Source organism: Rhinolophus hipposideros (assembly GCF_964194185.1).
Source record: "Rhinolophus hipposideros genome assembly, chromosome: 10".
In the NCBI taxonomy this organism is placed as follows: domain Eukaryota; kingdom Metazoa; phylum Chordata; class Mammalia; order Chiroptera; family Rhinolophidae; genus Rhinolophus; species Rhinolophus hipposideros.
This window is the reverse complement of record NC_138056.1, coordinates 35,008,944-35,035,776: the sequence shown is the minus strand read 5'-3', so window position 1 is coordinate 35,035,776 and position 26,833 is coordinate 35,008,944. Positions and strand designations below refer to the sequence as shown.

At 45.1% G+C, this 26,833-nt stretch overlaps 1 protein-coding gene and 1 pseudogene across 13 annotated transcripts in view; one reads left to right on the top strand and one right to left on the bottom strand.

Annotated features, from left to right (window-relative positions):
* The window catches only part of LOC308503679 (tryptophan 5-hydroxylase 1), a 221,256-nt gene that overhangs the window by 73,909 nt on the left and 120,514 nt on the right, over positions 1-26,833 (bottom strand). The gene's annotated exons all lie outside the window — the stretch shown is intronic.
* On the top strand, positions 18,242-19,652 carry LOC308504143 (proliferation-associated protein 2G4-like; annotated as a pseudogene). The gene is made up of 2 exons: positions 18,242-19,487; positions 19,580-19,652. The product of its transcript is annotated as a proliferation-associated protein 2G4-like (transcript).

The following is a 26,833-nucleotide window of genomic DNA, read 5'->3' as shown; positions in this document are numbered from 1 at the left end:
GAAACAAGCCACTGACAAATGCCAGCATCAGGCAGCAGATACGGCTCTGAATTAATGAGCGAGACAGTGATGAATGGATTTTGTCAAGGCGTCGTAGAGCTTGAAGCTCAAAGCTCCCTGCTGCTCCTTGCTGTCTGTGCACTGGCACAGAGGCCAGGAGACTGCCCACCGCAGGCCACAAAATCCCAGTGCTATACTCCTTCAGGAAGATGGTGTCAATGACCATTGGCTTCATGTCAGCATCATAGGAGCAATGACCATTGGCTCCTGTCAGCATCTGCCCACTGCCCAGCTGCAGGCAGCTTTGTAGAAGACTTTGGGAACAGTGGCAGTGTGCCTAGGAGGAAGAGATTCCAAGCCAGGAAGTCAGGTGGGAAATTTGGTCCTCTGCTTTCTGGCTCTGAGACCTTTGGCTAGGCCTCTCGGGTCTCGGTGTTCCCAGGTGTACAAAGTACACGACCATGTCTGTTCCTTCTGCCTCACAGAATGCTAGAGGACAAACGAGACACTCCATCTCCTCAGAGCCATGTGCCTCGCCTTTCTTACACATAAATCTGACTGTGTCACGTCCCTGTACAGAACCCTCCACAGGCTCCCAGCATTGGGAGGGCAAAGGCTAAGCGACACGGTATGGCTTAAAAGGCCCTCAGAAGAAGGCGCCCCTCTGGCTTCATTTCTTTCCCCTGCTACTAATGAACCCTCAACCCCCAATAACATATCCTCTTGGTTCCACTCACACCATATTACGTTTTAGCTAAGAACATCATGCAATTTCAGGCTTTTCTACATACTATTCTCCTTGACTGCAATTCTCTTTCTCCCACTGTCTACCTGGCTAAATCCTTCAAGAGAGCTCAGATATCACCTCCTGGTGACGCCAGCCCTGACTTCTCAAGGCAGAGCCAGCTGCCCACCCGGCTACTCCCACAACATTGTGCATCACGGCCGTTCTCACACACAAGAGGGCTAGTCATGCACCGCGCGTGTCTGTCTCTCACACATCCAGCAGGATGCCTGCCCAACAGTGTCTCTGCCACATAGCCCAAGGGCAGGGCATGAAGGCGGGTGGGGAATACAAAGAGGGCCCAGGGAAGTTAGATGTTTCCCAAAACAAGTATGAGCAGTGGCTACTGCAGCCCAAGTGGAGACAGGCACTGAGATGCAGTGAGGGCAGGCAGGGGATGGCACTACAAGAACAGTGTCGAGATGGCAGAGGCACCAAAAGCACAGCGGGATTGTTCCAGAAACTCGAGCACTGCAAAGCACAGTAAACCAGCAACAGAGGTCAGTCCCAGGAGACCGAGTCCCACTATAGAGAAAGTAGGGTCCAGCTTGCTGGTTGAGACCTTCAAGAGAAAGGGGGCACACCTCTCCAAGTGTGACGGGTGTGGAACAAAGGTGGCTGTGGAAAGCTGTCCTTGACGTGGTGCTGCTCAAGTACTTAGAGGGGTCTTTTCTGTTCAGGCATTTCAGCCCGAGGAGACAGAGAGGCAAAAGACAGTTTCCAAACCCCCAACTGCCACAGGGACAAGATCTCCCAGCAACCCTCCTGCCAGGCTAGCCTCCGTCAGTTCTTACGAAGGGAGTTGCTCAGGGATCTCCTGGCGGCTGGATCCCGCTAAGTGCAGCTGCATGGGGATGAGCTGGGGCAAGAATTGACTGGTAGTAGATGCCCAGTGGATCTATGCTGAATGCATTAATGAGTTAAATGAATGAAAAACTACATGAATAAGCAAAAAGTAGACTAACATGAAAATATCTGCCAAATGTTGAATGTAAGCACTTTAGCTCTCAGCAGTACACTTATACCATTTCTAAAAATAGCTGACTGGCCCTTTGGAGTGCTTACGGCCAGGCACTTGGCTAACTGCTTTGCCTGCTGTATCTCATTTAAACCTAGACCAAACCTAAGAGATGGATTCTTTTGTCACGGCTGCTTTACAAATGAGGCGATTGGGGTTCAGAGAGGTAAGGGAGCTCGCCCAGTGTTTTACAGCTAGTGCAGGAGCAGGATTCTGTGACCATTCAGATTCAACCTTTCTATCCTCCCAACTGTTTTAACCCTCCTTGTTTGCATATAGGATGGAAATAAATCACCCACCCAGTTCCTGAACTTTTGGCAACCCTGTGCCAATTGTTAAGGGATCTTAAGCTGGGAGAATCCTAGACTTAACAAGGCCCAAACCACATCTTCCTGGGGCTAGCGGGGTCCACCTCGGGACTGACCCAGAAGCTGCTCCATTGCTTTTTCTTGAGGGAAAAGACTGTAAAAGGACAACAAAGCTTTGTCCTCTGCCCTCCCTGTGGAAGCTATCACCTGACAAGGAACTCCACCAGATTTTACAACACTGAGCAAAGGGAAATCAAGGCACAGAAAACAGAGTGGGGCGGGAACGCACAGGCTTCGGGGAAAGAAGCATTGAGATGCCAAGGAGAGAAAGCAGAGATAGGGACCGCCTAGGGACCACCTTGGGACACGCGTGGTGTCCTTCAGGGCCTGCTGATTGGTTCCCGCCCCTGCCAGTGGGCCCAGTGGCCTGCGGATGCTATGGCAACGAGGTGCCTGTGCGAGGCACGTGACGCCGGGGGTTGGGCAGTCCCCATTCCTGGGGACTCCAGGAGGGATTCAAAGCCTGGGCTCCCCGCCCCACCGAAAGTGCTTAGCAGGCAACGGCTGGCCACCTAGAAGGAGAAGCGTGCTGGGAACAGCTCCAGAAAGGCAGCTTCCACTGGGGTTTACAGGGAGGGGAATGGGTATCTCCGTGCAGCCTTTGCTAGAACTGCTCAAACCCTGTTGCCATGTGTGTAGAGCTCTGGGGCGACAACCAGAATTTCCAAACCTGTTAGAAAAGCAGTGCTGGAAGGCTGGGCATGTTTCACAGACAAACTGCAGTCCTGTTAACCAATGGAGTTTTACCCCTTGCTTCAGAAATTGCCCCAAATGGAACCCATTGTGACAGCAGAGAGGCAGCTCAGCTGCTTGCTTCTAGAAGCACCTACCCTTAGAAAGACATCTTTAACCCCGTGTGTGAGGGCTTGAATTTTTGACTGAAGCCTACATGTCAAAGGAGGTAAAAAAATGAGACCTCCAGGCCCAGCGGCTCCATCTATCCTCCACCTCAAAGTCCTAGGTGAAGAACCCATTCTCCCTGTAAAGCCAATTCCTTTTTTTCCAAAGCACATTATATACCTAAGAAAATGAGGCTTCAGTCAGGTTCTACTAACTACCTCCTCAAGTGGAGAGGTTGGGGTGGGGCAGAAGAGAGCTAAAATGTGGTAAGGGCCTAGACAGCAGGCATATGACATTATAGAATTCCACTTTACCTGCATATAACCTCACATGCTCAGCTGCTCTAAGAAGTGAGAATCTGTGTCAGCAAACACACTGGTCAGCGTACACACTCAGGGGACTTAAAGCACTAGTAGCAGGTCACACTGGACTTTACACCCAGGTCGGCCTTGACCCAAAGCCTGTGAGCTGCACCACTACACATACTGTCTTCCTCTTCTGATACTAGTCCCAGACTGCCCCAGTCAGTAAGGCTCAGATTCTCAAGTGACAGACAGATCTCTGACTCTTCATCTCCCTCCGACTGTCTCCAACCTGTTAATTCTGCCTTCTCGAAGACTCTCAAATCGGTCTTGGTTTCCAGCTGCTACCATCTTAGTTCAGTCCTTTTCACTCCAGCCTGGATTCTTTTAAAAGACACTTAAGTGACTTCAAGCTCTCTTCTCTCCGTCATGTCACGACATCATTTAAAATTTAAAACAAAATTTAAGTTGTCATACTCTCAAAGTTTCCTAACTTCCTACCACACTCCCACTCCTTTTCTACGTAAACCTGTTAAGCCAGAAACACTGGGTTCTCTGTCCCTGGAAAATCTGTTTCCCCACTTTTGTACCTTTACTGGCACCATTTTCCCTTCTCTATACCATTATAAACCCGACCAACCCTACGAGACCCAGTTCAAAACCCCACTGCCTTGAGGAAGCGTCCCAGATTCTCTCAGCCCCAAGGAGATGTGTCTTCTTTCAAGTCCTACCACCTGCCTTGGCTATAGTTTGCTTGTCAAATCTCCTTTGTACTGTTAATAATTTGGGTATCAGAGTAGACATGTCTCCCCCAGTCAGTGTGAGGTAGTTAAAAGCTTTTCTTATAGTACCAGGAGACCTAGACTTGAGTCCTGGCTGTGCCACTTCCTGGTCACAGAACCTTGGGCAAATCGCTTTGCCTCTCTGGCCTTCAGATCCCGCATCTTTAAAATGGGGTAACAACAACCTGGCATATCTCATACACTAAAACCCTTCCACCACCACCCACCTCCCCCTCACATCTACAGAATAAAATTCATTCTGAGCTTGGCCCTGTTCTACCAGTACAGATAAGTTTCCAGAACATATAAAAGGAAACTATAAGCATTGGGAACTGGCATAGGTTCACTGTGAACAGTTCCTTTCCTTTTCAACCATTCCTCTCCTTAGAGAGCTTGAGAAATGTCTACTTAATTAGCATACACACAATAACTAGAATACAATACACACAAACTATGAATGCTTGCCTTTCCCAGAGTGCCCTTCTAAGGGTATTCCTTTCTCCTAAGTGGCCATGTTGATACTACGTGCTCCTCCTTCCTGTGGCCACACCTAACCGGACTATGAATGAACACCTGTGCCAAGGTGGGTTAATGCATAGATTGGTCACAGTCTGTGAAGTGACTTAGGTGAAAATTCTGCCTGAAAAGGGTTGTAGGGAGTGAGTCCTCTAGTCTAGTTGGTAGCTGGGGCAGTAGAAAGAAATAGACACAAGAAAGGGTAACATAAGGAGGAGCTACAGACAGAAGAGTCAGAAGCAGCAGGAACAAAGTAAAGAAGAGTAGCTAAGTCATGAGAATGTGAGAGTTCTAGACCTACTGCTGAGGGCATGAGAAGGTCTAGGGTTTTAGCTGCCTTGTTTTCTACATGACCTTCCAGTTGTTTCTGTAGGAGGCATTTGCTTCACCTGTTTTCCTTACTCCTGCTCATCCTTACAATACTAAAGTAACCTGGGAGTATCTCTGCTCCTCATAGACTAAAAGCACTTAACACAACAACGCATCTGGATTTCAGTAAAAACACATCATTAAGTTCCTTTTACCCTAGAGAACAGGATGGAACCAGGTAAGCTGAACAACCAAATTCAAAGACAGGCAATTAACAGACTCAGGCCAGCCAAATGTCCTATAGCACGCTTCTCAAAAATAAAATAAAAAATAACCCTTGCCCTAATAGCCAAGAAAGGTTGAAATTAAAAAAGACTGCCAATACAAGTGCAGCTGAAGACGCAGAATAATGGAACTCTCTTACATTGCTGGCAGGAATGTAAATTCAACAACTGCTTTGAAAAACAATATCTACTAAAGCTATATATATATGTATATATATATGTATATATATATATACATATATATATGTATATATATACACACACACAGATGATATATATATGTATATGTATCAGGAGACACAAGTACTCAAAATAAAGGATTACCTACTTCGATCAAAAGACATGTACAAGAATATTCTAGCAGCTTTATTTATAATAAAGAACATAAAATTACCCAAATATTCATCATCAGTAGAATGGATAAAGGGTAGGATATCCAAAATACTTTAAACAATGGGGAAAAACTACAGCTGCTCACAACATGGATAAATCTTCAAGAATAATGGTAAACAGAAGAAACCAGACACAGAAAAGTAAACATTGTATGACTCTACTTACATGAGGCTCAAAAGTTGGCAAAACTTACTTTAACGAAATAACTGTTCTGAAGGGGAAAAAAGAACTAATCCTGGTAATTGTGAACACAGTACTTTGACTAAAAACTTCTGTTTAAAGACAAAAAGGGTCAAAAGAAAATCTTTAATTCTACTTAGTGGATTTTGAAAAATCATTGTCATATGTATGTATCAATTCGGAAAGTATTTAGTGTGTATTGTGCAAATGAGGAAATACACGTATTAAGGTTGGTGGGAGTCAGAGCTTTCACTGTAGATGAAGGAAACACAAATATGGAATGAAGGATGGCAGAAAGGAACCCTGTGGACATTGGATTAGAATTAGAGGTATCAGTATGAACTCACAGCTTTACACACACACACACACACACACACACACACACACACACACACCCCACAGGTTGAATTAAACCAATATGAAACTGCCCAGAAGAAACAACACCCTAGCAGCAATGAGCTCACTTGGTGCATGGATCTTGACGTTTAAATGATATTCAACTAAGAGGAATCAGAGCTCGTTGGAGAAATGGCTAGTTCTAGGGTTGGAATGGGGAAAGAATAATTTTGAGCCTGAAACGTCTATTTGTGCCAGGAAATAAGGAAGTGATCAAAGAATGAGAGGGACATGTCCAAAGGATACAGGAACCAGCTTGAAGGGTCTCCCAATGGCTAAATCAGGGCAAATTTGAGCATCAAAATGAATAACAGTAGATTATAACCCAATGAATAAAATAAAAATGCATGAGTATACACTGAATAATAAAAAGAGGATCAGGGAACGTTCTTCCTTACAGTTCAATGTCAAAAATAATAAATATATAAGGAATAGTTGGGTAAGAAAATAATTTTGCAATAGTAATAATTCAGGCAAGAATCACTAAGGGTTGTTAAAACTACTGGGCAAAAGTCTGAAAAGGAACAGGATACTTACACAACTCCAAGTATCTCTTCACAGATTACTTCTTATTTGCAAAGGAGAAATGGTAACTTTACCGCAGAGGAGGCAACACCACCTTACCCATCTGATCTAAGTTAGTATGACTAATAATGGGATAAACTGATATGAGGTGCCTCTTCATACAAAGCATAAAGACACATCACTTATTTAGGATTCCTGCCAAAAGTGCCGAAATGAAATTTAATCATAAGGAAAAAATCAGATAAAACTGAATTGCAAGCCCTTACACAAAACAACTACGAAATAACTGGCCTGTACTCTTCAAAAAATATCAATGTCATCAAATATAAAGTAAAGCTCTTCCAGATTAAAGGAAGCAAAAAGACATGACAACTAAATGCCATATATGATCCTGGATGGGATCCTGGATCAAAGTGAAAAATTGCCATAAAAGATATTAAGACAACTGGAGAAATATGAAGATGCTGTGTGCATTAGATAACAGTATTCCATCCATGTTAAATTTTCAGAAAAGAGAGGACACAAAAGCACATAAATGTGGCAAAATGTTAATACATGTTGTGCCTGGGTGAAGGATTTGGAGAGTTCTTTATATTATTCTTACAACTCGTCCATAAATTTGAAATTATTTCAAAATACAAAGTTAAAAAATTTGAACAGGCAAAACTAATCTATGGTGAGAGTGTAGAGTAGTGGTTATCTTCGGATGGGTATATCTAAGATAAGACATGAGGGAGGGAGGCTTGCTGGGGTGCCTAATTTGGGTGATTACACCGTGGTATACAAATGTAAAAACTCAGTCTGGTCCAAAGACAGACATTTGTGAAATTATCTGACCTTGGGCATGAGGCCTGCACTTTCTGGGCCTTCATTGTTTTCATTGTAAAACAGGTGTAGTGATACTTGCCTCCCAGGATTGTGAAGATTCAATGAGATTCAGTATACCAAAGAACCTAACCCAGCTCCTAATATTTAGGAGTAGCTCCTAAGGAGTAGCTGGAAGTGTTACTTCCAGCTCTCTTGATATCCCAACTCTTTTTATAAGACCACTGGAAAATATGTCTTCATATACGATCAATATCAAGGTAATTTTCATTGTTGTGGTTTTAAATACTGGGTCTGTCTTCATAAAGGCTCCCTGCAAAGAGGCTATTTCAGATTTCAGCAGGCTGGACAGCTGCCCAGCTCTGTTCAAGCCCCTGGTGAGCATGTGCAAAAAGTCTTGTGTCTGTGCTCAAATCCCAGGCAGTGCAAGGAGTGCAGCTAGGCGGGCAGGCTGTACACGTGGCTCGGCCTCGAGGTCAGAAGGCTGAACAGAATCTCAGAATATTACAATGTATGGGCTATATGGGCTCAATTGTCCCTCAAACCAATGTTCCTTCAGCAAGAAACCCACAGGCTCACAGAAAGAGAACAAAATCTCTTCCTCGGGCTCTGTCACACCGAGGGCGGTGGAGAAATGGTGAGTCTTAGTTCTGGCCTTAACTCATGCCTGAAATTCTGCAGCAGCTTCCCCGGTGTCCTTCTCCTCCCAAGTCTCTCCCTGCTCTGCCAAAATGCTCTTCCTAAAGCACACGTGGATTATTTTGCTCCCCGTTACTGAAGCCCAAATTCCTTTGTCTGGTATTAAAGACCTTCCGTGATCTGTACCTAGTATGGTTCTCTAGCTGACTTCCCCAGTAGAATTATCCACAGGTACTGGCATTCCAGCCTCATCAGACCCCATACACAGCATCTCACCACCGCACTCTATGCCTGGCTCGTGCTGGCCCCTCATGGGGTTTTTAACCACTCATCCTTGGGAAGGAGGGAGAGAGAAGGAAAAGAATTGCTAACCTTTCATTAACTATTAAATCCCACTGTAGGTACTTTATGTGACTTAGCTCATTATATCTACATTTGATAGATTAACGGTGGAAGACAGTGGTTAAATGCCTTGACTAAAAGCACATAGCTAGTAAGTGGCCAGGCCACTTCACAAGTAATTGCTCCCTCCTCTGGGCCAATTCCACTTACTATTAAGTGATTCACATGTCTGTCTCTTCCCAGATGATATAGATTATAACTTTATTAAGCATGAAGACAGTATCTCATTAATCTATTTCCTCAGTGCCTTGCACAGAGCCCTGCACATAGTAGGTCCTGAGGAGATGTTCATTGAATTGAAGTCACCCATCTGTGCACCTCACACAGTTCCAGGCTCAGAGTCCAGCACCGAGTAAGTACTCAGGAAATGCAGATGGCTGACACTGGATTTATCTCTGAATTTCTGCAGCACCTCGGCGGGGTCTCATAAAAGCTTTGAGCGCTGAAGGAAATGGTTGAACTCAGAGACTAGATGGTCCTTCAGATGTTCAGAATTTGAATCAGCACATGAACAGAATGGCCTCCTAAGACATGAGAGGTAGATCCCACAGGGCCTGAGAAAAAGACTCTGGGTGATGCCCCAGGGTGGGAACAGTTAGGAAACGGACCCGTACTGTGTGGAGGGAGACAGCACAGCCCCCTCTGATCTCAATTCTATCTCCAACAACAGTGACAGCAAAAACAAGCTGGCAGGCTGAGTCTGAGCCCTTTGTGCACAAGGCCTGAGAGTCTGCGCTTTTGCTGCAGCAAAGAGCTTGGCTGGGCCATCGCCAGGCACGGGGCAGGAGTCCCTGAACGTGGCCCTGACAGAGGCCCACTGGCACCCTGGAGCCCCTGGCACTGAAGATCACTTTTGCTTTTTTGATGAGAACAAAAGAAAACAAAATCTAGATGCCAGATCCTAAAGCTTTATTTTTTCTGCGGTTAAGAAGTCGAGAATGCAGATGTGACAGAAGAGATCAAATGTATCACAACAAGCATGTACAGTGAGACAAGGACCACAGCAGTAAGAATGCCGACTGTATCTGCTGCAAGCACCTGGTGTGCCATGTGCCCCAGCCCGACGGGCTTCTTTCCCAGCACAGCCCCACAGGCCAGCAGTCTGACGAGGGCTGCAGCCCCGTCCCCAGGGACAGCATGCTAGACCCCCGCCGCCTGCAGCCCAGCTCCCAGCGGAGTGACCATCACAGGGACCTTCCTAAGCTCCGGACGTGACTCTGCAGCTTTTCTGGTTCAAAACAAAGTTCTAGATGACCAGGTTCTGTTCTGGGCTACACGCACAAAATTATTGAAGTTTATTCATCTTTTTTTTTCAGATTATAAAAGTGATATGTAGTTACTGCAAAACAATAAGAAAAATTAAAAAAAAAACCTGTAATCCCACCACCCACTCTTAACACGTGGTATATTTCTTTATCTTTTCCCTATCAATATTTGTCTGTGTGTAAAGAAAATATATATAACTTCAGAAACATAGTTTATGCTATCTATGTATGGGGCATGCTATATATCCATCTTATATCACGACTTTTGCACTTAACATAATGTTATGTTTCTCATATCATTACTTTCATCGAAAATGTGATTTTTAGCATGCGCATTATAGCATCATGGGAATATGCCCTAATTCCATTATTTCCTTACTGTTGGGTACCTACATTGCTTCCAATATTTTGCCATTATAAACTGCATTGTGACGAACATTTTTGGAGAATCTTTGCCTACATCTCTGATTATATACTTAGGATACATTTTCTAAACTAGAATTACTGAATAAAGGGCTAGGAACCTTTTCAAGGCACTGTACAAGTCATACAGTACATTTTATCAGGGTCATTGACAAAACAGATCACATCCAGAAGAAGAACAAAATGAGGAAAGGGGAAGAATACTGAAATAATAAGAATGGCTAACATATATTGGGTGTCTAATATGACAAGGAAGGTGCTTAATGTTTTGCATGCGTTAGTTCATTTAACCTGTGATTCGATCGTATAAAGTACGCATACACAGGTAAGAAAACCAAGGTTCAGAGGCGTCAACCTGTCCAATATCACAGTTAGTAGGTGGCACGGCTGAATTTAAATCCAGCTATGCGTGATTCTAGCAAGTACACTTAATGCTATGCTATAACATATGATGTATAAAACAAAGGAGGGACATGAGTATTTTAAATCTAAAGAAACTTGGTTGTTACAGGGGCCACAGGACAGGGAAAAGGGAAATCAGGTTGCAGAATGAGATGGCAGAAGGATCAATGGATAGAAATGCTTAAAATGCCAAAGTACAGCATAGTATCAGAAAGACCATTCTAAAAATGAAAATTTGCCAAAAATATAAGGAAGGGCTGTCTCCAGGTGGACCTTTTCTAGTCACAGGAATCCGTCAGAAGCAGAGAGTTTTCTTTGGCTGATAGCAGGAGAATTCAGAAAGATTCAAAGCACAAGAAGAATCTAAGGCACCATTGCTTTAAAGATGAAGGGGCCATGTGCAAAGATTGAAGAGCATCATCTAATCGCTGAGAGGAACCCTGGGCCCACCACCAGCAAGGAAATGGGACCTCAGTCCTATAACCACAGGAACTGAAATATACCAACAAGCTGAATGAGCTTAGAAGCAGATTCTTTCCTAGAGTCTCCAGATAAGAATCCAGCCCAGCTGACAACCTGATTTTGGCTTTGTGAATCCCAAGCAGAAAATCCAGCTGAGGCCACGCAGACTTTTGAGGTACAGAACTATGAGCTAATAAAGAGATATTGTTTTAAGCCACTAAGTTTATAGTGATCTGTGCAGCAAGAGAAAACTAATACAATGGGCAAATGGATAAACAAACTGTGGGACAACATATAATGAAATACTACTCATCCAAAAAAAGGGAACAATCTACTCATACGCATAACATGGATGAATCTCAAAAACATTGTGCTGAATGAAATAAGTCAGACACAAAAAAGTACATACTGTATGATTCCATTAATATGAAACTCTAGGAAAAAGAAATCTGATTTTTAGTGATAGAAAAAGAAACCAAATCTAATTTTATAGTGATAGAAAGGCTGGGGTTGGGGTGGGTGGATTGCCTGGTCACATCCCATTCCTGTCTGACTTTTCTGCCCTCAGCCCAGCACTGGAGCCAGGAAGGTCCACTCACAAAACACACCATTGCACATTCATTTCTTTCTCTGCCTCTGAAAAATTTCTGAGGGCCCCATTATCCCCTAATGTGGGTAAACATTCTATCAAAAGCATACTCTATCAAAAACCTTAAAACACACATTCCGAAGGCAGTAATCAAGTTTTCAAAGCACTATGGTACATAGATTTCTCTTTTTAAGTTCCTTTTAATGGTATGTCCCATTTATAGAGAGCCATACTTGGAGAGTTGAGTATTTACAATAATTAACACTAATTTTTAAAGTATTATTTTAAATAAGTTGCAACCAGCAACGGTAACTGAGGAAGTCAGGAATCTGGCCCTACCTATAAGTAAAACAGAGGTCATATATTTTTGAATGAATGATTTGTTCTAGCAGCTCTAACGTGAAGCTGTAAGCATAAGCTGCCACCTTCTGCCACATGCAGCAGGAAGGAGGCATGGCAGGGGGTAGAGACCAGGAGCTCTGCAATCACAGATGGTCAGTAAGCTACTGGAACAGTTCAGGTGAAAATAGGTTTAACTTCTGGTTCTACCTCCTATTTGTTTTGTGAACTTGGCCAAGTTACTAAGACTTTCCAAGTCTCAATTTCCTCATCTGCATAGCTGGCGTTTTAGCAATAACTTCACAGGTCTATCATGAGGATTGAATTTAATTACCTAAATTTACCGTGTTTCCCTGAAAACAAGACCTAGTCGTACAGTCAGCTCTAATGCATCTTTGGGAGTAAAAGTTAATTTAAGACCTGGTCTTACTTTACTGTAAGACCGGGACTTATATAACATTATATAACATAACATAACATAACATAACATAACATAACATAACATAACATAACATAACATAACATAACAGCAGGTCTTACATTAATTTTTGCTCCAAAAGAAGCATTAGAGCTGATTTTCCAGCTAGGTCGTATTTTAGGGGAAACAAGGTAGTACTTGGGTAAAATACGAGATCTGACAATTAAGTTTGCGAACTCATCCTAGAAAAAGTGTTACATACCTCCTTGCTGAATATCACTACGGTCGCCTTTGAGGTACTCCCCTTGGGAAGCTATACAATGACGCCAGTGCCTAGTCCATCCTTCAAAGCAATTTTGAAACTCTTTTTCTGGAATGGGCGTCAGAGCTGTCGTCGTTTTACCCTTGATATCCTGAATGTCATCAAAATGTCTTCCTTTCACTATTTCCTTTATCTTTGGGTAAAGAAAGAAGTCATTGGGGGCCAGATCAGGTGAGGAGGGAGGGTGTTCCAATACAGTTATTTGTTTACTGGCTAAAAACTCTCTCACAGACAGTGCCCTGTGAGCTGGTGCATTGTCGTGATGCTAGAGCCATGAATTGTTGGCGAAAAGTTCAGGTCGTCTAACTTTTTCACGCAGCCTCTTCAGCACTTCCAAACAGTAAACTTGGTGAACTGCTTGTCCAGTTGGTACAAGTTCATAATGAATAACCCCTCTAATATCAAAAAAGGCGAGCAATATCGTTGCAACAAGTTCACAAACTTAATTGTAGACACTTACATGCTAGTTCACTTGCTCATTTGTCCATTGGAGTTCTGATGGCCCCGAGAAACAAAAGGGCAAGTGGGAAATTATTTAGAGGCAAGGAAGAAATCTTTTTCCCCTCACACCTCTTTTATCTTTCATTTAAAAAAAAATTAGAAGAGGAAAACACTCTTCAGATTCACTTCTGAATTTGATTCTTTCTAACTATGTCAGCAATGATAATTTTATGAGCAAACAAAACATTTCTGTCTTCATCAACTAACAATGATTTTAGACCTCTAAAGGGCACTTTAAAAGCATTGTATATGTTCCCATATTAATCAAAATGCTGGTCCTATTCTAAAAAATGGCTTTTTTTTCCCTTTTACGATTTCAAAATTTCCATCAGTGATAATATAATCCAACTTAATGAGTGTTATGTGCCAAGTACAATGCTAAGAGTCTTTATCGCTAATACACACAAAACATCAATCTCAGCACTGATATCACCTGGAACTTCTTTTTAAATTTAATCATTCTTTCTAAGAGTCTGACTACTTACAGCAACTAAAAATCATCCCAATTTTCCCATTTGACATGTGCTCATGTCTTCAACTGCCATGATTATTAAACTAAAATCTACCATTTTTTCCCTAACAACCTTTTCAGCTCACTGAGTCAATGGTTCAGTGACCCTATCTGGAGGGACTGGTAGGGAAATGCGACACACTTCTGACCGTTCCAAGTGCTTTGTCGACAGTCAACACTCACACAAACGTGAACCACTGTTGTGATCATGTCCACTGTAACCTCCGGGTGCTCGCCTCACATATGCCTGGTGTGTTCACGTGTATGGGGGGGGACACATGCTGGGGAGCCTGGACTCAGGAAATATTGAGTGGCACGGACAGTACATCAGAGATTCTGATAGATAAACAAGGTCCCTGGAGGGCTGCATTCAGCTAGACTGTAAAAGGCAGCCAAATGTTTGATGGATAAAGAGAATGCACGGGGGGATGGGGAATGGTGGTGTCAGGAGTGATAAAGGGCACTGAGCACAGTGTGAAACAGGCAAGTCACCAGCACCTAGGATTCCACACGCACAGAACGGAAGGCACGGAATGAACACAATGAACCATCTAGCGCCACCCCACCCCAGTTTGTTTTGCCTTCTGACCCTCCTCTTTCTGTTCGTGCTGCCATCCCCACCCTCAGTCGCCTTGGAATCGTGAATCCTCCTCTCACTCCCCAAGTCCAGCCAATCGCCAAGGGCGGTCACTCTGTCTCCCTGGTTCTGCTCACATTGTCTCTCTTCTCCATCCTCATTGTCACTGCACTATTTCAGGCTCTCAGAACATCTGTACTGGACAACTGTAATAGCTTAATTATTTCCTCTCTCTGTTGTTTACCTTCTCTGCAATTCACTGGGGGCCCAAGGTAACCTTTCTGAATCTCAGCTCTGACTGGCAATTCCCCTGGTCAAAATCTGCTAATGGCTCCCCTGTGCCTACAGAACAGACCGGGAATCTTTTAACCAGATATTTAAGTTCATCTATGAACAGGCTACAGCTCACGTTGGCAAATTACCCCACACAAGAAACCTGTGTTCCAAGCAAAGTGGACCCTTCCCTGATGGTCCCTCTGGGCTTCTGTCCACGCGAGTCCCTCTTTTCCTGTCCTGGCCTCCTAGCTTCTTCTGTCAAAACATTGCCCATCCTTCACACTCAGTGGAAATCTCCCTTCTCCATGAAGTCCTCCCTAACCCCCCCAGCTGGAAGAAATGTCATCACCCTCAGACGTTCCATAGCACCGTATCGATAGTGCTCAGGACAATGGGATTTTCTTCCGTGAGAGCTGTTTATGTGCACATCCTATCCCTCCTGTCAGCTGAGAGACTTTTTAGCTCCTCCCCATGACTCCACCTCTGGCACCAGGACCACAGCACAGCAGAAGAGGACAGGGACTCATTGCTTTGGGACTCATTTCCCACATCTGTAATAGGACAATAACTCAACCTAACTCAGGAATATCAAGGGGATTAAATTAGATAACTTATGCAAACTATCAGCACATAGTAGGCAATCACCAAATTCAAAACCCCATTCTTTTTCACATTGCTGAGTACTTGTTGAACAAATAAGACCTTGCATGCTGTATAGTTTGCAAAGAAATGTTATTATATTTTTTTCACTGAATGAGGGAGAGAAGGATGGGGGAAACCAATGACCAAAGACTCACTAAATATACAGAAGACATGAGCAGCCCAGTCTAACTGGATGAACAACTCTTACTGGGGATGGAGGGTTAGACTGTGAAAGAGCTGAATGTGTCACCTGATAGCATTAAGGAGTTTTACATTCAAAAGTGGGGCAGTCTTTAGAGTCCAGCACGGAGCATGACGGATGAAGGCTGGGCCAGGAGATCGCTAAGAGGTGGCTGGAGCGGTCTAGGAAAGAGGGCACAAATGCCTGGTGGTGGCTGCTGGCAACCACAAGGGAGCAGACAGGAACGGTTGGATTTGCAAGGCATGTCCACCGAAACCCAATGACAGGGCTGGCAAATGCTGACAGAGTAAGGGACCGGAGAACTCTTACCAAGCTGAGGCACAGAGGACTCCACGCCTGGGTGATGGGGAACAGAACACCTGGGAGACCTGAGGAACAGCTGGGAGGTGGGCGAGCATGGGCGGAGCAGCATGTGCAGGATGAACACAGGTTTTCATTTTTAGTTTGAGGTGCAACACAGGTAGAAAAGAGGAATTAGTGCTCAGTGGTCCTGGGGGGCTGAGAAACCACTTCAGAAACAAACAAAAACCTCCTTTTGTACATGAGGGCCTACAAGAATTCACTAAGCAAGTGTCATGTAGGACAGTTTCCCAAATGCTGACCCCATGAACTCTCTGGGGAACAAGGGAAAGGGGGTGTCTTCTATCCATCAGACGTCACCTGCTTGGGAGGTCACTCCTTCTAGTCTGCCTTTCCTTCCTTACGCTGACAAGGCATAGCACTGCCAAAGGCGTCCCAAATTGTTTTATCTGCAAAAAGAACTTCAGAGAGTTGGTACCTTCCTTACATAAAGAGCTGGCTTACATGGAGAGGATAAAGTATATCAGTAGCCTAAAATCTAGTCTGGTATTAGGGTCCAAAACTTCTGAGCTAGGTCACCTAGGGTTAGTCACTTAAACTCTCTGGGTCTCAAGTGTTTTATTTGTTAAGTGTGATAATACTATCTCATGTGCCAGAAAGGACCAGAAGATTTCAGGAGGTCTCTCAGTTCTAAGATCTACAACTCGGTACTTCATTCACATCCTAAGGTCAGACTCCACTCTCTCTGAAGCGATAGGTGTGACTCACTGCAGAAATCTACATGATATGGGGAGAAACCTGGCAGGAGCACAGGTTGAGAATGGGGGCAGATATTCCAACTGTCAGGTCACAAGAAGATACAGCTAGAATACAAAAGCTGGCCTGGGGACAGAAGATAATTAATCTTCAAGGCAATAAAAATATTTAATTCATTCATTTTCAGAGAAATGACAAGAGAAAAGATAGATATTTGCTTTTTCCCTCTCTGTTCTGACAAGGTTGCTTTGGATGGATCACAGAACATTTAATGAACATTTAATATAAGAGCCTGAGATGCAAACAAGTAAATGATGAGGGGCCCGGGCAGCAAGCAGGGGAAGCTGACACTGGAACGCTGCAACCAGGGCAGCCGTTTCCAGAGCAGAGCTGTGGGAAGAGAAGCTTACGTGTAATCATTGCAGTGACAACAAAGTGAGATGGGTATAAATATGAGGGAAATCGCAGGGGTGAGAAATTGTAGTATTTGATAATCGAATGGGCAGATATGAAAGGAAGGAAGAGGCCTACAGAAGCTTCCCTGAGCTTCCTCACCAGCCTCAGAATGGGGAGTCACCAAAGTGGGCAAGAAGAGAGCCATGGCCAGAGGAGGGGCATCTCCATGTTCTGTGGATGGTCTTAAGGAACAAGACAACTGCCATTAGCAGTGAACACTACAAATCCCTGCCTCAAGGCCTGCATGACCACAAAGCGCCAGAGCAGGCAGTCCGCACCTGCTCTCTGCCCAGAACAGAGGGGTGGGCATCTAAGGCCAGAGGAGGGCATTCAGGGAAGTGTCCAAGGTCTGCAGGCGTAGCAACGCAGACGCAAGAAGAGAAAATGCAAGAAGCCCACTGCATTAGACCCTATGCTGGTTTTGTATCTCATATACTTTCTTCCTTAGAAGAAGGCTAATGAATGCTCCAAGAAACAGAAAAGCATTTCTAAAAGATGGAAAATGGGAGTGTGGACCATGGCCTGACCCAGTGGAGCAAAGCAGGGAGTCCTCAGCGAGAAGAGTCTGGGTTCTCCAAGCTGCCCCCTTGGCAGCGGCTAACATGAATGGCTGAGGACTAAGGACACTCTTAGGTATACAAGACCAAAGAGGCTGTGGCAGGGGTGGATGAGTTCAGAAACGACTATTCAGAGGGCCACCACACCAGGCTGAACCCCGCTGAGGCTTTCCACTGGAACTGCAGCCCTGCCTTTCGCTTCCCTTTATGTAACCCTGCAAGGAAGACAGGGGACTCTTGAGAAACTTCAGATTACAGTCTCACTTCAGCTTTTCTCTTTCTATTCCAATCACTTCTAAGAACTGTTCAGATGACGTTCACTCTAGTGACAAGTCCTAGTATGACCCCAAAATGAAAATATATGGAAATTTCTATGAATGTGACAGCCTCTGGGTGGAAATCTGCCTAAATATGAAGAAGGATTTCTTCTTTTCTTCCCTGTCTTCCCCTTTCTCCTGTCTTTCTTTCAGCAAATGCTGACTAGATGCAAGGCCTACTAATTTGCAACTGAATATATCCTTCCAAGACCCAGGGAAATTATTTAGAGATATTTAAAAGCACCTGCTCTGAGCTAAGATAAAGTAAAACAGGCCCTCCTGCCCGCCCGCTCTTGCTTGCTCGCGCCTTTGCTCGCCCTCTCCTCCTTGCGAATCGAATCGAAGGGGCTCTGGCCACAGCCCATGGCTAGGGAGGGAGACGAGGCAGCAGCTCGGGGGACGAGGCTGCAGTGGTGGTGGTGGCTGGAAGATGTCGGCCAGGACGAGCAGCAGGAGCAAAGCATCGCTGAGGACCTGGTCGTGACCAAGTATAAGAGGCGGCGACATCGCCAACCGGGGACTTCAGGTTTTGGTGGAAGCACCTGCTCAGGGGTGCCGGTACTGAGCTTGTGTGAGAAAGGTGACGCCATGATTATGGAAGGGACGGGGAAATTTTTCCAGAAAGAAAAAGAAATGAAGAAAGGTATTGCCTTTCCCACCAGCATTTCAGTAAATAACTGTGTATGTCACTTCTCCCCTTTGAAGAGTGACCAGGACTATATTCTCGAGGAAGGTGACTTGGTAAAAATGGAGCTTGGGGTCCATGTGGATAGCTTCATTGCTAATGTGGCTCACACTTTTGTGGTTGATGTCGTTCAGGGGACCCAAGTAACAGGGAGGAACGAAGATGTCATTAAGGTAGCTCACCTTTGTGCTGCAGCTGCCCTACGCCTGGTCAAACCTGGAAGCCAGATCACACACGTGACAGAAGCCTGGAACAAAGTTACCCACGCATTCAACCGCACGCCAATAGAAGGTATGCTGTCACACCAATTGAAGCAGCACGTCATCGATGGAGAGGAGACCATTATCCAGAATCCCACAGACCAGCAGAAGAAGGACCGTGAGAAAGCTAGACTTGAGGTACAGGAAGTATTTGCTGTGGGTGTTCTTGTCAGCTCAGGAGAGGGCAAGGCCAAAGATGCAGGACAGAGAACCACCATGTACAAACGAGATCCTTCTAAACAGTATGGCCTGAAAATAAAAACTTCACGTGCCTTCTTCAGTGAGGTCGACAGGCGTTTTGTTGCCATGCCATTTACTTTAAGAGCATTTGAAGATGAGAAGAAGGCCCAGATGGGTGTGGTGGAGTGCGCCACACATGAACTGCTTCACCCGTTTAATGGTCTCTATGAGAAGGAGGGTGACCCCGTTTAAATGGACAGTTCTGCTTATGCCCAATGGCCCCATGCGGATAACCAGTGTTTCCTTTGAGCCTGACCTTTACACGAGTCTGAGATGGAGGTCCAGGACGCAGAGCTAAAGGCCCTCCTCCAGAGTTCTGCTAGCGGGAAAACCCACAGAAAGAGGGAATAAAAAAGAAGGCTTCCAAGACCACAGAGAATGCCACCAGTGGGAAAACATTAGAAAAGAACGAAGCTGGGGACAGGTGGGTCCCATCTCCCCAGCTTGCTGCTCCTGCCTCATCCCCTTCCCACCTCACCCCAGGCTCTGTGAAGTGTAGTTGTCTTCTCCACCCAGGACCACCAGCAGAGCGGGGGTCTCCCTGCCCCCCTCCCAATCCCCCAATCCAACACCAACCAGCTCCAACTGACTCTGGTCTTGGGAGGCCAGGCTTCCCAGCCACCAAAGACTACTTTAAATTGAAAAAAGAAACTGAATAATAAAATCAGGAGTCAAATAAATAAATTTTTAAAAAGTAAAATAAAATAAAGAAACCTCTGCTTTAAGGAGGACTGGGTCTGTTCTGGCCACCTGACTACCAAAGCCACCAAAGTCTGACTTTCACAGCTGGAATGTCTGACAACTATTCTAATGGGCTTGTTCTTCTGTTCACTTCACTTAGCTCAAGCCAGAGACCACCGAACATTTGAATTATAAACTGTCTCACAAACGTGTTGGCCTTGAAAGATCCTGTGTGAATGGCTCACTTGATTAGCAAAGTTTGGTACACCTATCAGAAAATGGGTATACATTTCCTGCCTTTCAATTGCAACATCAGTACTTGGTCCAAAAGCAGAATTCCTTGAACTGAGACCATTCAAAAGATCCAGGGAAAATTACTGCGGACACTGTTTTATTCCTACCCTCTGATTTCTCCCCCAAAGAGAAAGAGATGCTGTACAGAATTAAAATGGTCTAACAAAAGTTATCTTTAAAGCAAATTTCAGTAAATTTAAGTATTCTTTATTGAAAACAATTTTCAGTCAAAAGAAGCCCAATTTTCTCACAGAATAACATAAAAGTACAATGGCCTGGATTCCTGCCACACTCAGCTTTTCTGACTTTGAGAATTTGTGCCCTCACTCTGAGGCAAGACCCATTCCTACCAAGCATTCTTGGGGAGGCCCCGGCCTGCTGCAAAACCAGGCCTGGCTCGATCTGGCTTGGCCTGGAAGGAAAGGGATACAGTTATCCAGCAGGGACCTGAGGGACCTAGGAATCCAGGGCCAGCAGGATCCAGGGTCCCTTCCTGATGGGTAATTTACAGGTGGAGACCGCTGGGCATCTCTGAGTTCACATGACAGGAGTCAGAAAGAGGATGATAGGAGTGAAATCTCGAAGGAGACAGTGGCTGCTCTCAGAGCCCCATTAGAAATGAGGACAAGTGCATGACTGGGCATAGGGTGATTCGAATAGCACTGGGCTGGCCTGTGTTGCTGCCCCTTCCTCTCTGTGCCTTCGCTTGTCCGTCTGTAAAATAAGGAGCTCGATGAACAGCTCCTCAGGGTCCCAGGCAACTCTGACATGCTGAGATAGGTTCTAGACCCAGATGACCGGGGAGGTCTCCAGCCTCCACAAGGCAGTCCGGAGACAAGCATGGGCCACCAGCACCTTCCTCTCATGTCTTCCTGTCTTGACCCAATTCATCGCTCACAGATTAACTCAAATGGCACTGCCTTTAAGAAGTTTCCCCAACCCTTCTGACATAATCACTCACTCGTCCTCCCTCAAGGAGCCCCCAATTTGTCTGAGTGCTGAGCATGGAGAATTTCAAAGATGAATGAGATATTGGGGGGGATGGGCATTACAACCCTTTCGCCATCCCTGTGTAGAACCCTCACTCCCAGGCCCAGGCCCTGACAAACCCAGCTCTGGAAAGCCAAAGACCTGCTCCATGGTTTGGAATACCAGTGGCTAATGAAGACTTTCCGTCTGAACCAACCTTCGGTTTTTTAATTGAGAAAAGGCCATTCATGAACAGCCAGTTATAAAAAGCTTTGTGGTCTGGAGAGAAACAGAAAGCAAAAATGGCCACAGGAACAATCACCTGCAAAGGAAAGGGTGGGTGGGGGGCTGCGGTGCAGAGCCTCGGGAGGCGGGGTGCTCCTGGCTCAGGTTCTGGGAGACAGTGCCATGCTGTGGCCACCTGCCGCCTGTGCGCCGCCTTCCGCAGAGGCTGCAGGTACAGGAGGCCTGTTTTCTGACCCAGTTTTCTTCCCAATCTCTATTTAGCGGTTCGCTAGTGATGCCCCTGGCATGCCAATCAGATACTGCAGCCTGCAGTGCAGTTCGCTACAACAAATTCACAGTTCCTAGTAAATTTAGTGGAAAAGTACTGTGTCAAGCAGCCTAATTAAACTGACGTAATTTCCACAGCCATACACTTTTATCAAGTAAGAAAGAAAAAAAAACACTCGGGGAGAAAAGAAAAAAGAAGGAAATCATGTCTTCTGGATCTTATGAAATCGACTGTGGTTGTGATGCATTTGAAGAATGATTCCGTTCAGTGTCCTTGGAGCCTGTCCAAGTCTTGGGCCCTGCGTGAGACCTTGGACTGTGCTGGGAAGAGCACTCGATTACAAGTCTGGAGGCTCCTGTACAGACCCTCACTCACCCTGTGACCTTGGACAAGTTCTTCAGTCTCTTGGGGGGTAGGGGGACTATCAAACCAGACTACCATTAAAACAGCCTGTAAGTCTCTTCTTCTTCAGACTGCCAAACTGCCAAACTTATGACCAAAAAGTAAATCATGTACTTTCATGGGGCTAATGGAACAAGAGCTGAACTGGAGGGCCCCATTCTGGTCCCGGTTCTGCTACTAGCTAATTGTGACCTTGGGCACACCACACCACCCCTCAAGACTCCAAAGTCCTCATGTGCAAAATGAGGATGATGTACTGGCTGAAACTCGAAGGTCCCATCTGATGCTAACGCTCTATTCTATTCCATAAAAGAAACCTGTCAGCACTACCACAAAGAGGACAGTTCCGAGTGTCCCCAACCTGGAGCATTTCAATCTGCCCATACTGGGCTTCTTTTTCATTTGATGGGAATTAGTTACATGTTCTTCCCCACTGTGTTTAAAGATATTTTATTCTAAAAATGCAAGCGGGATACTTGCCTCTTCCTCCTCTAGACATAACTCCACGAATAAGGTCACGTTTTTTCTACTTCCTCCCCAGGTGCCACCTTTGGAATATGGCGTTATCCACGCAGAGAAAGAGTGAGGGTTACCCAGAGTGAAACTTCAGTGACACCTCTTTGCTGATCTGAAGTGCCACTCAGGTTTCCAAATGCAACGGGAAAGAATGCCCTAGACATGAATGAGACAGGTGATAAAGGCAGGGTCGGCCTAAAGGAGAAGGACCTTGCACGGAGAGTGGGGTAAGGGAAGGGGAGTGGGTAAACAGGCAATCAGGAATCAAACGTCAGGTTTCTCTTGTGACAATAAACAGACTGCACGTAGGAGAAGGCAAGGCAAACAAATGTAAGGGTGAGACAAAATAACACGCCTCCCCTTACCTGTGTGCATAGCTAATGAGCTACTGGCCCCAGAGATTCCACCGCCCTTATATTGAGCCCATTTACTGCTCTCCTTTATCACTGCCATGACCTGAATTCAAGTTCTCATCGGTGCGGACCTCAATCACTGCCACCGTCTTCCGACTCGCCTCTTATCTCTGTCTCTCTCTCTCCAATCCATCCTCACCCTGCCAGCATAGCGATCTTTCTAAAATGCTATTCTAAACAAGTCACTCTTCCACTTAAGATCATTCCATGACCCCGTCATTACCTTCAGAACAAAATAAGAGCCCTGCACAGTCTGGTTCCACATTACCCCTCCTGCATCCTCCCTCACCATTCCTCTAATCTCTGGTTCAGTAGACCAAAGTGTTTGCATTTCCCTACACATGCAGCTTTGGGTCTTCTGCGTGGCCTCCCTACAACTTCCCCAACCACCACCACCACTCACGCACTCCAAGCCAAATCCAACTCATCCTTTAGAACTCAGTTCAGACATGACGTCTTCCAAGAAAATTTCTCTGAAACCCCCCACCCCAAATCTGGATCACATGTCCCTCATCATCTGCTCCCACAAACACTACGTTTATGCCTTCACAAACACCACCATAGTGAATTATAAAGGGCTCCAGATTCTTTGGTCTCCTCATGTTTTAACATCTTGGACCCCCCAATGCCTAAGTACAGTGCTTGACATTGGAATTCAGAAAATAGGTGATGAACAAATGAATAAGTAAATAAATAAATGTAAGAAACCGAGTCTACCTCACAGGAGGGGGAGTGTCAATCTATCAAAAAAGAAAGAACCATGAGACATATGGAATAGTTAGGAGAAGAAAGATAAGGGACAAAGCAGGGTCTAAGGTTCAGACCAAGGATAAACTTGGCACTGGGAAAAGTAAAGGCAGAGACCAGTGGGAGCTGTAGCTAAGGGAGACGCACGGAGTTTCACGGTCAGCACAGGAAGCCACAGAAGAATCTCAGGGTCTGAGATGCATGAATGTCTTCCTGCTGAAATCTATGGGACTCTCTCAAGACTCAAAAGATAGAGAAGCAGCAGAGAAAATAATAAATAGTTTAGCTTGGAATCACAAGAAATACCTCAGGCTAAAACCAGAACAAGCCTAGGCAGATCAAAGAGAAGACACTGGTAGGAGGAGCCAGGAGGTACAGCGAAACGAACCTCCTTCCATCTGGAGTCAGGAGGCTCCACCACTTGCCAGCTCTGTGACCCCAGGCAAGCCAAGCCTTTTCTTCCCGTTAGGAATCTTAGATTTTTCATGGGTAAAATGGCAACCTACATCCATTTCATAGAACTGTTTAAAAAAATATATAAGACATACTATAGTGTGTTAACAAAAGGAACAATGTAATTGGCACATATTCTCATGAATGCTGACCAGAAGCCTCTGCTGTCCCAACGCATCGAGTGCTTATAAGTTGTTCTAGATTCCTTGTGAAGGGGAGGAACACATGTTGATACATAAATGTCCTCCAAGATACAAGCAACGCAATATGTCACCATTTCGGGTAGGAGATGCTGCTGGGAAGGGCCATGCTTAAACCAAAGGAATGGCACTGATAATGACAAACTTGTAAGGTAGGTGAGGGCCCCGTGGGGAGGGCACAGAATGCACCGTTTTGTGTAACTGTCACAATATGGATGCCTTACTGATGACATGGCTGAGGTCTCACTATACTAGTAGACTTGAATAGAGAATAAACCAGAACCATGTCCATAGGAAATGGAGTATGACCTGAATGGTGATCACCCTGGATGTGCCTCTCAAACTGGAAAAAGGAAACGTGCATCAGGAGGAGTAGAAGCCGGGTTTTCCGATCTTAGACACAAAAACACCAGGGTGTCCAAGAAGGAGCTCCTAGGAAGTAAGTTTTCCGATTGGACCTTTCACCCAGGCGAAAGGCTGGAGCTAGAAAACAGAGAACCAGGCCAGAGTCAGGGGACTTGTGCCCAAGGTCTGGCACAAGAGGCCACATGTCTCAGCCTGAGTGAGCCCGTCTGCTTCAGTTTCTCCTCTCCTTTGTCTGGTCCCCTATCCCTCCCTCATTGGCATTCAGAGAAGCCTTCAGAACAGTGCCAGCCTGCATCAGCTGGGATCAGGGGACTCAGAGAAAGGGCAGTGTCCAAACCAGGGCCAAGGTGTTAAAGGGGGACCACAGCTCCCTCAAGACCCAAAAGGGAGGTGAGATCAGAGAGACAGAGTTGGGACCACTTGCCACTTGCCACCTACACACACTCTGAAAATATCCCTCCAGGACTAAATTTTATAAGTTCTGGGTGTGCTTTAATAATGAGCTAACTGATGGGAATTTTTCTTATTGCGTGAAGCCTTCCTAATATCTTGTGAATCATACGCCACGCATTTATTCACTCCACTTTTACTGAGCACCTACGGTATGCCCAGCATACACACAGGGGATATACAAAAAAATCCAGAAGTGATGCACCCCCTCAGATGTCCAATGTAGATGGAGAGGAAAGGCAGGTACACATGAAGTCACTTTTTAAAAAGACCAAAAAAATCTGGCTGTGAATCAATACCAAATGTGCTAATATAAAACAACAGGGCAGGAGAGAGAAGAGTGGGGTCAGGGGAGTCTTGTGGGGTCAGGTAGGTGGAGAAGACTTCACAGAGCACGTAAAACCTACGCTGGACCTTAAAGAAACAGCAATATTTGGATAAAAGTTGGGGAAGGACGATAGCACGTCAAGATTATGGCAGCATTCATTCATTCATTCAATAATTATTTATCGAACACCTACTCTGTGCCAGACATGGTGAACCTGAGATGAATAAGGCACAATAACAACAAACACTTGGAGAGCTTACCATGTGCCAGGTACTTTTAAGCACTCTGCCTGAATCACCTCACTTAATCCCCCCAAATCCTATCTAGTAAGTTACTGCTATTATCCTCATTTTACAGACGAGGAGATGAGGCACAGAGAGGCTGAGTAACTTGACTGAGAGGTAGAGCCAGGATTCAGACCAAGGCTGTTTGGCTTCAGGCAGCTCCCTTCCTTTCTCCCTCCCTTCTCCTTCCTTTCTTCCTTCCTTCTTTCCTTCCTCCCTCCCTCCCTTCTCTTTCCTTCCTTCCTTCCTTCCTTCCTTCCTTCCTTCCTTCCTTCCTCCCTCTATTCCTCTTCCTTCCTTCCTTTCTCCTTCCCTCCCTTCCCCTTCCTTCCTTTCCCTTCTTTTCTTTCTTTTCCTTCCTTCCTTTAATCCCCTTCCTTCCTTCCCCTTCCTCCTTCTTTCTTTCTTTCTTTCTTTCTTCTTCCCTCCCTCCCTCCCTTTTCTCCTCCCTCCCTCCCTCTCTTTTCCTCCCTCCCTCCCTCCCTCTTCCTTCCTTCCTTCCTTCCTCCCTTCCTCCCCCTTCCCACTTTTTCCTTCCTTCCTTCTTTCTTTCCTTCCTTCCTTCTTCCCTTCCTCTCACAGTTTTGAGGTATAATTGATATATACATATTTAACATGTACTATTTGATAAGTTCTGACATATGCATGATAAACCCAGCAAAACTCTCACTACAATCATAATAGCAAACATACTCAACACTTCCAAGTTTCCCATACAGCTCTGGGAAGTTTTAACACTGAATCACTGACAGAAACAGGAAGTTAGGTGGAGAGGTAGCGAGGCACTAGTGTGGGGTTTAAATAATGACAAGTTTAGTTTGGGATATGATGATGAGTTAAAGCTGTATCAGAAAATAGCCAAAGACAGAGAATTGGACAGAGGCCTGGCCACTGGAAGTGGAAATAGTGACTTTAGAATCCTCTACTAAAGATGAAAGTGGGATTCCATCTGAGGGAAAAACCCAGGGAGAAGAGCGGGGGTTAAGAACGGAACCTGCAGTTAAGAACTCCAGTATAGTGGACAGGCAGACAGTGAAGGAGACAGAGGAAATAATGAGAAGATGTGAGATGTACCATGCCATGAAAACCAAAGGAGAAAAAAGTTTCTAGAAAAGCCAAAAACAATGAGAACACTATAGACAGCATTTCAGAG